We start from the raw sequence: 12296 nt of genomic DNA, 5'->3' as shown, positions 1-12296 counted from the left end.
GGAATTGGGGGCCTGAGGGATTAGAGGGATAGAGTCACTGTCAGTCAGAAGAGATTAGAATCTGGACAGGACATGTCCAAGCTGGAGTCTTCAGAAAGTAGGTGCAGCATCTGTGGCTCCTCGTGTCCAGCCCTCAGGTGATGTGTGATTGATTTTTCTTGGTTTGTTAGCTCTGAAAGCCCCAGGCTGTAAAAGGTTTGGGTCAACAATGAGACTGATCCACGGAGGCTTTCGTGCCCTGCTCTCCAACATCTCTGGTATCTGGAGGAGGGGCAGATTGGAGGATCCGAAAAGTCTGAAGTGAGTGTTCAAAGGAGCTTAGCGTTTTTAACTTGTGACTTTTTGAAAAAAGGAAATACACTCTTTTAGTTTGAGTTAGGTTTATTCTTTTAATATACATGCATTCATCTTAAGAGAACTGATGATGGCATTACATAGTGAGTCCGGTAGGTATGGCATCATTAGAACTAAAAACCAAGTTTACTGTGTAGTTCTAGAAAAATTGCTTCCTTACGTGTTTTTCTATGTCTCTATTACTGGGATGCAGCTTTGTTGGGAACGCTGTCAATAATCACCTTGGTGTCTGTGAGGTTTCCCCTGGTGTTGGCCACCTGACCCCAGACAGAGCCCAGTATGTACCCTTTTTGTAATACTGTGTTTCTGGTGGGCACGAACCTGCTTCCAGGCCTCTAGCCTTGGTCCCTGGTGAGAGGAAAAAAGTATCAAAAATGTGCTCTTGGCAAGTTTGGGAGCAAGGAAGAATGCTGTAGATTTTTTTCCCCATTAAAGTTTTCACGAATTGGCAATTTAAAACCCAAAGCATTGTTTACCACCTGTCAGACTCACTCGTAAGTGTAAGGATTAACTAATAAAAGATTTGTAAAATGCTTCCTGAGTATAAAATTCCATAAATATGCAAAATAGTAATAATCCACCCATTGTTAAATTTATGTAGCTGCTTCTGCCATGCATACAAGATGATTTAGAATGCATGTTTCCTGTCAATTAAACAATGAGTTTGGAGTAAAATAATGAGTTCAATTCACATCCTATGAAACTTTGAAATAAAATTTCTCCCATAAGGCACCATCGGCAGAGAATCATAAAGTAAGCAGCATTTCAAAAAGTTATATATGGAATGGCACTTACCTTATGGCTGGGGGGAAAGGGACCCAGTGAACTTCTGAAACTAAGAAATATTCAGCCCTGGTTCGAGTGTGCCTGAACCATAAATATTCCCTTATGTTTTGGGGAATTCTAAGGAGAGAGCAAACAGATTTTGTGGCCTTATAGATAGTCCACTTTAATCCACAAAATATGCCTCTCCATATTTTAAGGCTGAAGTTCAATCTGTGGTTTTGTCCATAATGAAGAAAATCTTTATAGTTACTTGGATAAATTATTCATTCTTCCAATACCATGGGCTTGGTTTTTAAGCATCCTTAATATGAGCAATTATTTTAATATCCTGCAGATAATTAGATTAATTTGTTCCCAGTGGATTGAGTGACATGGTAACATCATATTTTTCTCTTTACATGTATTTAATAATAAAGTACGTCGTTTTTCTGCTTACTGGTTTCCTAAAGTAAAACCTGCTTCTTACATGCTAATTTTAAGTATAAACATTACTATGGATGGTCTTCTCTGTCTTATGAAGACAACTCTAGATTCACCACTAACAGATTAAGCTCTGAGCAAAACCATGAAGTTGGGAATGTCTTTCCTTGACATCTTCCCACCTTCAGTGGCCTTTTCTTCTCATTTTCTCCACTCAGCTCTCAGATGGACAGCCGCTAAACAGGCCCCAGCCCAGTATTCCAGAACTTCTCCTCTGCCAGCACTCTTCCTTTATCCAAGTAACTTAACCTCTGCCCTACTTATTTTCCAACAGCTTGGTATGGGTGAAAGTGCACTAGGTGAAAAATCAAAAGAGTTTGCATTTATCAGGCAGCTATGATACATCAGGCACTGCGCCACCTTATCTCATTAAATCCCTGATGCAGCAAATGTCATCCATGTTTCACACAAAAGAAAACTGAGTCTCAAAGAAGCTCTGGTCCCCAAGGACAAGCAAAGAGCCAGGATTTGAAGCAAACCATTGTGGTACTTACTGCTGCATTGTGAGCCTGATCCCTAAGAAGGGCTTATGTTCTAGACTAAGGCATGGAAGAGTTCTCCCACTATCTGGCCATTTGACCTTAAACCCTCTGGGCCTTTGATTTCCTTTCTCTAGTTTTGGATTAAATGATCTCTCAGAGATGGAAAGGATATTTAGATGCCAACCACATTAAACTGTTCCTCCCACGGGCTTCCAGAATGTTCTTCCCTGCCCTGACCTTTCCTCCAACCCCCTCCTTGGTCTTTTTTCCTTCCTGTGGGTCCAAGTATATATCACCTCCTCCAAGAGACTTTTCCTAAATACTCTTCTGTTGTTTTCTAGCTCAGGCCTAGTGATCCCTTCTAACACTGATGACCAACTGCACTTACTTTATTTACACATCAGCATATATGTGGTTGGTGTTTTTATCTTCTCCTCCATCATTCCCACCATCAGACTGTAAGCCATGTGAGACCAGAGCTCCTCTTGTCTGACTTTTTCCATTATTGTATTCCCAAGGTCTACCACAGTGACACAGAGCACATAGTTGGTGATCAATTAGTATATGTTGAATAATTATGAATTATATGATTATAATTCTATAATGAATAATTATTTCCTACAAAGGACATGTGCTAATGGCCAATATATCGTCCCATCCCTGGGAAAACCTAAATGAAGTATCACCAATCTTACACTGTTACAGTGAGCCTGAATTATGAATGGGGATCCAAGTATAGCAACAGAGAGGGCAGGACAACCCTGGGACACACAGGACAAGCAGACACACTGAACATGGTCCAACCCCCATACTTTACAACAGAGAAATCTGAACCTCAGAATGATAATAAAAACTTTGGTTTAGAAGGGCATTGGAGACCATCCAATGGTCCAAACCATTGTTTTATTCATGAGGACACACAGAACATAAAATATGTAACAGATACATCCTGACTTCCAGAACAGCACACCTTTCACCAAGGAGTCAAAAATCTCGGGACCACCCAGTGAACAGGGGAAGGGAGCTTTAGGTAGTGATGCTTTTTCCCCCCAGAAATTCCAAAGAGGCTTAGGTTTCCAGACCAATCCTGGATAGCAACATTAGTACACAGCAGAACATTCTACTTCAGATAATCTAAGTTTTAAATTTTGTATGGCCTGTATAAATTTCAGTAACTCATTTACTATTTTAATGATCCACCAGGCAGACTTTTAATACCTATCATTAGTTTACCAGTTCTGTTTAAATGCTGGAGAGCTCCAAATGGCAAAACGACAGGGCTGAGCACTTACCACTACCATGATAGATTCAAGATACATTTAAAAGATGATTGATATTTTGAACTCCAAATGATGATGGCTTGTTTTTAAGGACTAAAATAACTTTTCTTCTCTAACTTAAAGAGCAATCCTTGCTAGAGTATTACATCCCATAAAAAAGCAGTCCTTAAACTTTAGAGGGCATAAAAATCATCTGGAAGGCTTTTTAAAAACCCAGATTGCTTAGAGCCTTTCTGCACATTTCTGAATTAATAGGTCTGAGATTGGACCCAGACAACTGCATTTTTAACACCTTTCGAGATTTTCTCAATCAAATAGTCTGAAGACCTCACTTTGAGATCCAGTAATTATTTTAGTATGTTTTGATTTTCCCAGATTCCTTACAAAACGTTTTTTTTAAACAAAGATAATTGGGGAAGATGTGTAATGTGTTTCAATCTAGCAAACAGCATACTGGGTATGATGGGAATCTGTTTCCTTGTAGCCAAAGCCATGTATGTAAAACCATGATATGGTTACTACGTTTGATACTGGCCCCAAATCAGGAACATTCCAAAATATTTCTATTGGACTGCAAAAGTAAATCTGTAATTAGCAATAAAGGTTAAGTGTTAAGTTCTGTGGAGCAATAATGAAGCCCCTGCCCTCTAGATGACTATATTCAGTATAGTAGAGAGATACGATTAATATCCACAAAACATTCAAGGACAGGGTTGCAGATCAAGCACAGGATGCCCAGTTAAATTTGAATTTCAAATGCACAAATCATGTTTTAGTATAGGCATGTCCCATATATTTTTACTTGCTAAATCTGGGAACCTTGCTCAGTGAACATTAGCATTTAATGTTATTAGTTTCCAGGACTTGGGTTGGGGCGGCGGGGGGCAGGGAAGGGGGGGTAGTAATGCTGAGTGGTTGTTAAGTTTTGAGAAACTGATAAAAGCTCTGAATTTGCTCCTGAGAGCACTTTCCGACAGAACGCTCATACTATTCCATGGACCCCACCCCCCACCCCAGGCTGCCAAAGCCCTTGTGGACATCAGAGTCATCTGCAGTGTAGACAGCAGAGGCCAGCTCTTCAGACTACTTAGGTTGGTGAGTCTGGAAGGTAGCTTGGAAAAGTGGAATGTGAACTGGGCCATTAAGAGCAGAAGAGTTTAGCTGTATTGTGGGTTTAAGAGACTTCTTAAAGCTTTCACAGAAGGCAGGTTCCTTTAGGCTTTGAGGGTATTTAGTAAGGAATATGGAAAAATTAGCTTGGGCTGGTTTTTGAAAGCCCAGCTTGTGGACAGCCTTAAATTCTAAAGGGTTTAGACTGCCTATCCTGGGAAAAAGTGTGTCTTTACTGATGTGTCATTTAGGGATGAGGATCAGACAAAGGGAGATCACAGAGAGAAATTGCAGGCAGCCTCAGCTGTAGGGTCAGTAGGCCTGGTGTAAGCTCCTCCATTAACAAGCTGAGAAGCCTTCTGTGTGTGTGTGCAGTTTCCCTGGGCCCCCATCTCCTAAGCTGGGAATTGGGAATAATAAAAGGAGCTGCTAATAGGGTTGTAGTGAGGGTAAAATGAAGTTGTACGGTGCTTGGCACAGTGGGTGACACAGCATAAATATGTGATAATATAACATAATATAATCAGGGTTCCCCGGGGCTATGATCCACTGTTCCTGCTGCTACTGCCCTAGTTATTATTGAAGGGGGCGTGGTCGCCCAGCAGCCTGCAAGAGTGGTTTCAGGGGGAGTAAAACAAGAGAAAAATGATTGTTTGATCTGGATTTGGAGAAAGCTTTAAAATGTCCCTTTTCCAAGTTAAAATTTCTTTATCAAAAATTGTGAAGGCAGAAACTGGTTAGTAAAATAATGTTTGTACTTCTGAGGATTTTAAAATAAATACATTCAACTCTTCATTATTTTTCCTAGAAGAGGGAATATTAAGGACAATCTAAATCATATACTCTGATCCCAAGTCAAGGAGACGTTTTTTAATTGCATGTGTTACTCTTAATAGATTTGCCATCTTACCTATATCATTTTGGCTAATATTTAAATTAATTTGCACATGATAAGCTCAGACTAATCATTCAAAATGCTCCCCAAAGCCATTTAAACTGCAAAGCAGATGAGTTTATCAGAAATAATTCATGAAGCAACCTGCCTCCACAGAGCTGACTGAGAACACCGAAGATGGGACCATAAGGGCTCTGGGGTCAGACCGTTGAGGTTCCCATCCCTGCTGCCTCCTGTGACTAGCTTTGTGACCACATTGCTTTGCTTCTCCAAACCTCAGTTTCTCCCAATCTGTAAAATAAAACTAATAATCTCCCTTACCTCCAAGGGCATGGGCATAGAGTTCTCACGTGGTTTCCGGTACCCAGTTAAGCGTCACATAGAATTCTGTGACCTCAATGTCGTCTTCATCTTATCAGTATATTATTTAATATATGCATAAAGAATTTATTTCAGGAAAACATCTAAAAATGTGAGAGATATTTATGATCTTTAGTCACATCTTAATTTATTTATTTATACAGCAAGGGCTATTTAGAGCATTTTCCAAACCACAGAGTACAGTGTTCTTATTTCAAAGAATTTCTAATCCCAATTTTCATTATGTGTTGCTTTCTCCAGCTCATCCATCTTCAACTTTTACAGGGTGATTGGTGCCTTTCTAGAGAGCTTTGGGTTTCAAACTATATATTAAAGCGTCTGGGCCCTAGAATTTAGTTGGCTCATAAACCTACAGTACAGAACAATAAGGATTGGTTTAAGGTACATTATAGTTACATGTATGGCAGTTATATTTTATTTGGTCTGTGCTGAGCACCTTGAAGGCATGTCCCATTGTGCCTTCAAGATGGTAGACTCAAATATTTATTGAATGAATTTAGTGTATAGTAAAATACATCGCATTCTTTTTCTGAGGATACTTTTCCCTCACATTAGGAATTTTAACTCCTAAAAGAATGAAAACAAGGAAAAGACTTCTAACTTTCATGCATAAGATCATTAGTCTGATATTTCTAGACTGAAGTACTGAAAGTGAATTCGGAGATCTACCATTCATATTTCTACTTCCTAGAACAACATTTCCCTTAAGGTCTTCACATTAGCTGCTCCCTCCATCTCAAATGTTCTCCCCTCAGATATTGCTTATGTTCATTTTTTTGTTGCCTATTCTCATCCCCACTGGACTAGAAGCGCCCTGTGGTCAGAGGTCAAGACTACCTGTTTACTGCTGTCTACTGCTCTAAATGCTACTGAGTATCTATTACAGGGCCAGGCACTTAGTAGGCAGTCAGTAAATATTCTGTCAATTAGTTGAATGTCAGAAGACCAATATCTGGTCTTCTACTGTCATCCCACTGCAGAGCAGTAACTTTTTTATACCTTTTGGGTCAAAATCACCTTTCAGAATTGGATTAAAATCATGAAGTGCCTCATTAATGAAATTTTACATGCTCAAAATTTTGCACATAATTTGAGTCCATGGACCACAGGTTAGGAATCCCATTCTAAAAAAAATATATATATATGTATATATATATATATATATATTTAATATTTCAGTTAGATTTTCTTTATATATATGTATATATATACATATATATATGTATATATATATACACATACATATATGTATGTATATATGTATATACATATATATATGTATATATATATAAAGAAAACCTAACTGAAATATTAAACTAAATATCACAAAAATTTAATTACTACGAATCCCAATGTGTTAATATTCATGCATCTATAGTAATACTATCGTAATAAATTATATGTTGCCTTGGGAAAATTGTGCAACCCTCCAAAGGGAAAAAAAGGCTATCTATAAATGTTGAATGTTTTATTTATATGCTGGAAAGGATTTAAGGCTTATAGAGAAAGGCTAATAAAAATACATACTGTACAGCAATATAAAATATATTTCAAATAGGTATGAAAAAATAAGTCAAAGGAAAAAAATAAGGCTAAGAACGTAAGATGGGGCCAGTAGAGAGATTCATACTCAAAATTTATGCCATGAAATTCAACACTCTTGCTAGAAGATAGTAACAAATTTTGTTCTCAGTTTTTTAGCAGCCAATGTGAAGGAGAAAAATATAATCAGTTATGTCTTGCAGAGGGCCATATTTTATATATACTTAAATATGAATACCTGTATGTGTATTTAACAGCAAACTGGTTCTTAAAAGAAGGAAGTTTTATTATCATAATAAGGAATGGTGATTATATTTCCAACGTTTGTTTATGGCAAGTGTCTTCGTACCTGAGCTTGAAATAACCTATAAGAAATGTTCACAAATAACTGGCACTTTGGACATTTATGATTAAGATGTAATAACCTTCTGTTCTTTTTGTTAGCAGGCCTTACAGAAAGAAGCCTCCTTAGGGCAGTAAGACCGCATAGAACTAAGAAGGGGAGGGGTGGGGACAGATGAGGAAAACCGTTTTCTCCACTGTCTTATACCCCATCACTTCCTGCAGCACCCCACCCTTTCCTCTGCTGCACACTATTTAAATAAGGTGCCTGAAGCTCTCTTTCTCCCCTTTAAGGCATATGCACCTAGGATGTTGACTAATGTAAGTTATTCCCCCTAACCTTAGTTTCCTTGGATAACAGTCTGTCAGGGACTTCTACGCCTTCTCTGAGAGAGCAAATACAATAACTAGCTTCTCAGAACATTATGTGGATTTGTGGCATTCTCTGAGGGGCTATAAATGGATCACATTGACAGCTTTATTTGTCATTCTTAAATGGAATGTGTTTTTCCCCCTTTGAGTTAAATCAAAATCAGATGGCATTTCTTATTTCATTGTGGAATGTTTTTAGTCTCATAATTGCAAAATTACATTCATAACTGATACTATGCTAATTTACAAAATTTGTGTTTTATTATTGGGGAGTTCCTATTTGGAAAGTAAGTGAGGGAAAACAACTTATGCAACATTTTCAGTTTGCCTATTTATTGAGATCCTGATATAGTTGCTAGAATTCTGTCGCCATATGGAAGTAGAGACAATTATATTGCATGAAATGACATGGATTTTAGAAGGAAGGATATAAAAAGGCATAACCAGCAGAATATCCACAATCCAGAGACTAAAACATTCTTGAAACCTCTTCTCTCTTTTGCCTCCCCAGCATGTCCCTGGTCTCAGTCATCCCTTCCTCTCCTTGCAATGGCTCTTGTTCAACATATGCAGGGGCAAAAATCTCAAGAATAGGGTTGGCAAGTACTACTTTCATACCATGGCATACTTCTTACATGCTAAAGCAGTTGCTTGGGCCCAAGTGAAGTTTTTCATTCAAAAAATCCCTATCAACCTTAGCTTGACAATAGCTAGGCCTCCAGGATCCTGTGAGTCTTCCTTAACATATGAATATCCTTTTGGACACTTCCTCTAGTCTTTACCTCCCCTAACTCCCAAGTATACAATCAATTGCTCTTCAGAATCCCAGGGCAGCTCTTTCTGCCCATGGGTCCTCTCCCCATGCTTTAATAAAACCACCTTTTGTACCCAATTAAACAAACAAACAAACGAAAAAATCCCCGTCACTTCCATCTACCCACTACTAAATCTGTATGAGAAAGGAAGCCCTCCTACTTTAATTTCTTAAATCCTCTAAAAGTTCCCAATGCTCTTTTACTGATCTCAATACTGTGCTTATCTTTAGAATTTTCAAACGCTATGCAATGGGTAGGCTTTTCTCACTGAATTTATATGTGTTTATTTTCATACTCATTTTATACACATGCCTTTGATAAAGTCAACTTTACTGAGTACCCACTATGTCTGGACTCTCAGCATACAATGAACTGCATCAGGTATCCCCTGCCCTCATTGGGCCTGCAGGCTTGTGGGGAAGACAGACAATAAAAGGATGACACAAATAGGTATGAAACTGACACTCTTCTAAATATGCCACAAAGAAGAGACACAAGGTTCTGGAAAATGAGATCTAAATGATAGGAGTCAACTAGACAAGGAGTACAGGCAGAAGGCATGACGTGGAAGGGGTGGAAAGCCATGATGTATGGAAAGCAGAAAGAAGAAGCAACGCGAGAAACTGGAGGAAAATCAAGTGGTTGGAGTACAGAGGGCAGGGGTGAACAGCTGGAGTCCAGAGATGTGATCAGGGGCCATCACCATGAAAGGCTTTTTAGCCATAGTGAATAATATGTTTTTATCCTAGGGACCAATGTGAAGGTTGGGGGAGGGGAAGGGAGATTGTAATTAGTTACATCATCTATTTGGTATTTCAAAAAAATATTTCTGGGGCGCCTGGGTGGCGCAGTCGGTTAAGCGTCCGACTTCAGCCAGGTCACGATCTCGCGGTCCGTGAGTTCGAGCCCCGCGTCAGGCTCTGGGCTGATGGCTCAGAGCCTGGAGCCTGTTTCCGATTCTGTGTCTCCCTCTCTCTCTCTGCCCCTCCCCCGTTCATGCTCTGTCTCTCTCTGTCCCAAAAATAAATAAACGTTGAAAAAAAATTAAAAAAAAATATTTCTGGCTAGAATGCAGAGTATGGGTTGGCAAGGGGAATAGTGATGCAAACCAGTTAAACATTTTCAGCATAGAGATACTGATAGCATGGCCAAGGGGAGGAAGGATGAGATGTTCATGATTTCTAAAAAGTGAAAGGATTCAAGAGACATAGAGGAGGTAAACTGACAGGCCATCTTCTGCAATATTTATGTGGAGCCCATGAGAAGTGTCAGGTAACGCTAGAGGAGAAACAAGCTTGCAAAAACAGATGCTAAGTTCAGTTGGACATGTGGAGTTTGAGTTCTTCAGGAAACATTACAGGACAGAGCAAAAAAGACATTGGATTATGGGTGTGGAGCTTGTCAGAAAGCTCTACAGTTTGGATATAAACTCGTGACACATCTTTAATTCATAGTTGTGGATATGATGGGTATGATCCATAGATGGATATGACGGCCTAGAGAAAGATTATAAAGTGAGTGGTAGAAGAGAATGCTAGGACCAAAGTCTTAAGAAATTCAAATCCATGCATCCAAGTAGTGAAGGATGAGCCTGTAAAGGATGAAATAAGGGATAGTGAGAGAAATAGAAGGAAACCCTGGAAACTGCTGGATCATGGCTGGGGGGTGGGGAGGGGAAGGGAGCAAGGATTTCATTTCAGGAGGGTGGGAGTGGTCAGTTGGCTTGAATGTGGAAGATTGAGAACTGTTTATTTTATTTAGCAAGAGTGGAGAGCACTGATCAGGAGAGAATTGTTTTGAATTAAAATAAAAAGAAATCAGGGGCGCCTGGGTGGCTCAGTCGGTTAAGCGTCCGACTTCAGCTCAGGTCACGATCTCGCGGTCCGCGAGTTCGAGCCCCGCGTCGGGCTCTGGGCTGATGGCTCAGAGCCTGGAGCCTGCTTCGGATTCTGTGTCTCCCTCTCTCTCTGCCCCTCCCCCGTTCATGCTCTGTCTCTCTCTGTCTCAAAAATAAATGAACGTTAAAAAAAATTTTTTTTAAATAAAATAAAAAGAAATCACTAAGTGATGTGTATGGGAAATAGAGTTATAACTAGTTCTATTTGTGGTCATGCCTGTTTGAGAATATTTCACATTTCATATTTTACATCTCTCTTAACATGATACTTGGGGAGCCAGCATGATAGACAGGAAAGTCATTTTGACATGCTGTTGACCATTATAGAGAAGAACTGGGGTGGATTTTGACAATAGAAGAGTCGAGGTCCTGGGGTCTGAACTGGAGAGAAAATAGGAACCTGACAGCAAGGAATTTTATGAGCACAACACTGCCTGTTCCTTCACCCAGTGGTGCTAGTGTGACCAGGGTAAATAAACCAAATGTTCACAAAGCAGTGTTGACTCGCCTCACCCACTTGCTGGCACCCCTATGTTGTAGAAGGAGGCTGTGGGCTGACACATTGTATGGCACATTCTCGGCAACTTCTTTGAGGTGAACTTCAACTTCTCTCCCTGCACCTGCTACCACACAAAAGTCTGAGCATGCCCACTGGCGGGGGTGGAAGGTGGGGAGCAGCAGGGAGACCGCAGAGTAGAAGTTAATACCTCAGCCAGTGAACGCTGTGAGGAGACAAAGGTCAGATTGCAGAGGTGTGAGCTGCCAATGGGAGGTTAAGAAAAGAAAGAGGACTACTGGTAATTACTTGCAGTAGTCTGGCTAGAAAGATGAAGCAAGAGATTGGAGGGCAGCTGGAGAGAGGTAACTGGATGAGCAACCACTTAATCAACAAATATTAAAATCTCTTACATGTGTCTAGTGCTAAGAAAGGCACCAGGAAGAAATTTTCCAGCCTTAATGGAAGATCTGCCATAAGATCTATTTCTCGAATGCATAATGACTAAATATTTTGTGATCTGATTCGTTGAAACAAATGCAACATCTTCCCTTACTTGATCTTTATGATCTTTATGAAATGATCAAATAAGTTTGTGTTAAGATAAAAAAGAGAAAAAGAACATGTCAACCTGTACTTTTTTTTTCCCTCATCCTCTCTCCTTTCATTCCTCTGTGTCCCAAATTTGGACAGTTCTGTTACTATCACTTATTCAGGAAATATCTTCTAGAATGGTGTTCTTAAGCCTATGTTCAGAGCGTCTCATAGTACTATTTGATGTTTAGAAATCATCTAATGTATAATTCATAGAGCACTCACATATTGGAATATTGAATATTACTACCCCATGGAAGTTAGAAATGTGAATAAAGCGGTATTCCCCTGGCCAGATTATAAGCTTTATGAGGGTTCTTGGCCCTGCTCTATTTAGAACTATCGAAAATAAAGTCAGAGTACTATAAATGGGATTTTTGTAGTTAGGTTGCAATTAAGGATCCTTGGGTAGGCAGAGAAAGGTACAATAAATTCTTACACAAGAATTCAGGAAGATCCCTGAAAGAGGT

General features: G+C 39.5%; 1 protein-coding gene across 4 annotated transcripts in view; it reads left to right on the top strand.

Moving 5' to 3' along the window:
- Positions 1 to 12296, top strand: part of RHOBTB1 (Rho related BTB domain containing 1) — a 121827-nt gene that overhangs the window by 958 nt on the left and 108573 nt on the right. Inside the window, exon 2 of one of the 4 annotated variants that reach the window (XM_053207641.1) lies at positions 171 to 300. The exons of the other annotated variants lie outside the window; for them this stretch is intronic. The gene's annotated coding sequence lies outside the window, so the exon portion shown is untranslated. The remainder of the gene's footprint in view (positions 1 to 170; positions 301 to 12296) is intronic. 4 annotated transcript variants of the gene reach the window in all.

The sequence above is a fragment of the Acinonyx jubatus genome, chromosome D2, assembly GCF_027475565.1.
Source record: "Acinonyx jubatus isolate Ajub_Pintada_27869175 chromosome D2, VMU_Ajub_asm_v1.0, whole genome shotgun sequence".
In the NCBI taxonomy this organism is placed as follows: domain Eukaryota; kingdom Metazoa; phylum Chordata; class Mammalia; order Carnivora; family Felidae; genus Acinonyx; species Acinonyx jubatus.
This window is presented reverse-complemented; position numbering and strand designations above follow the sequence as displayed.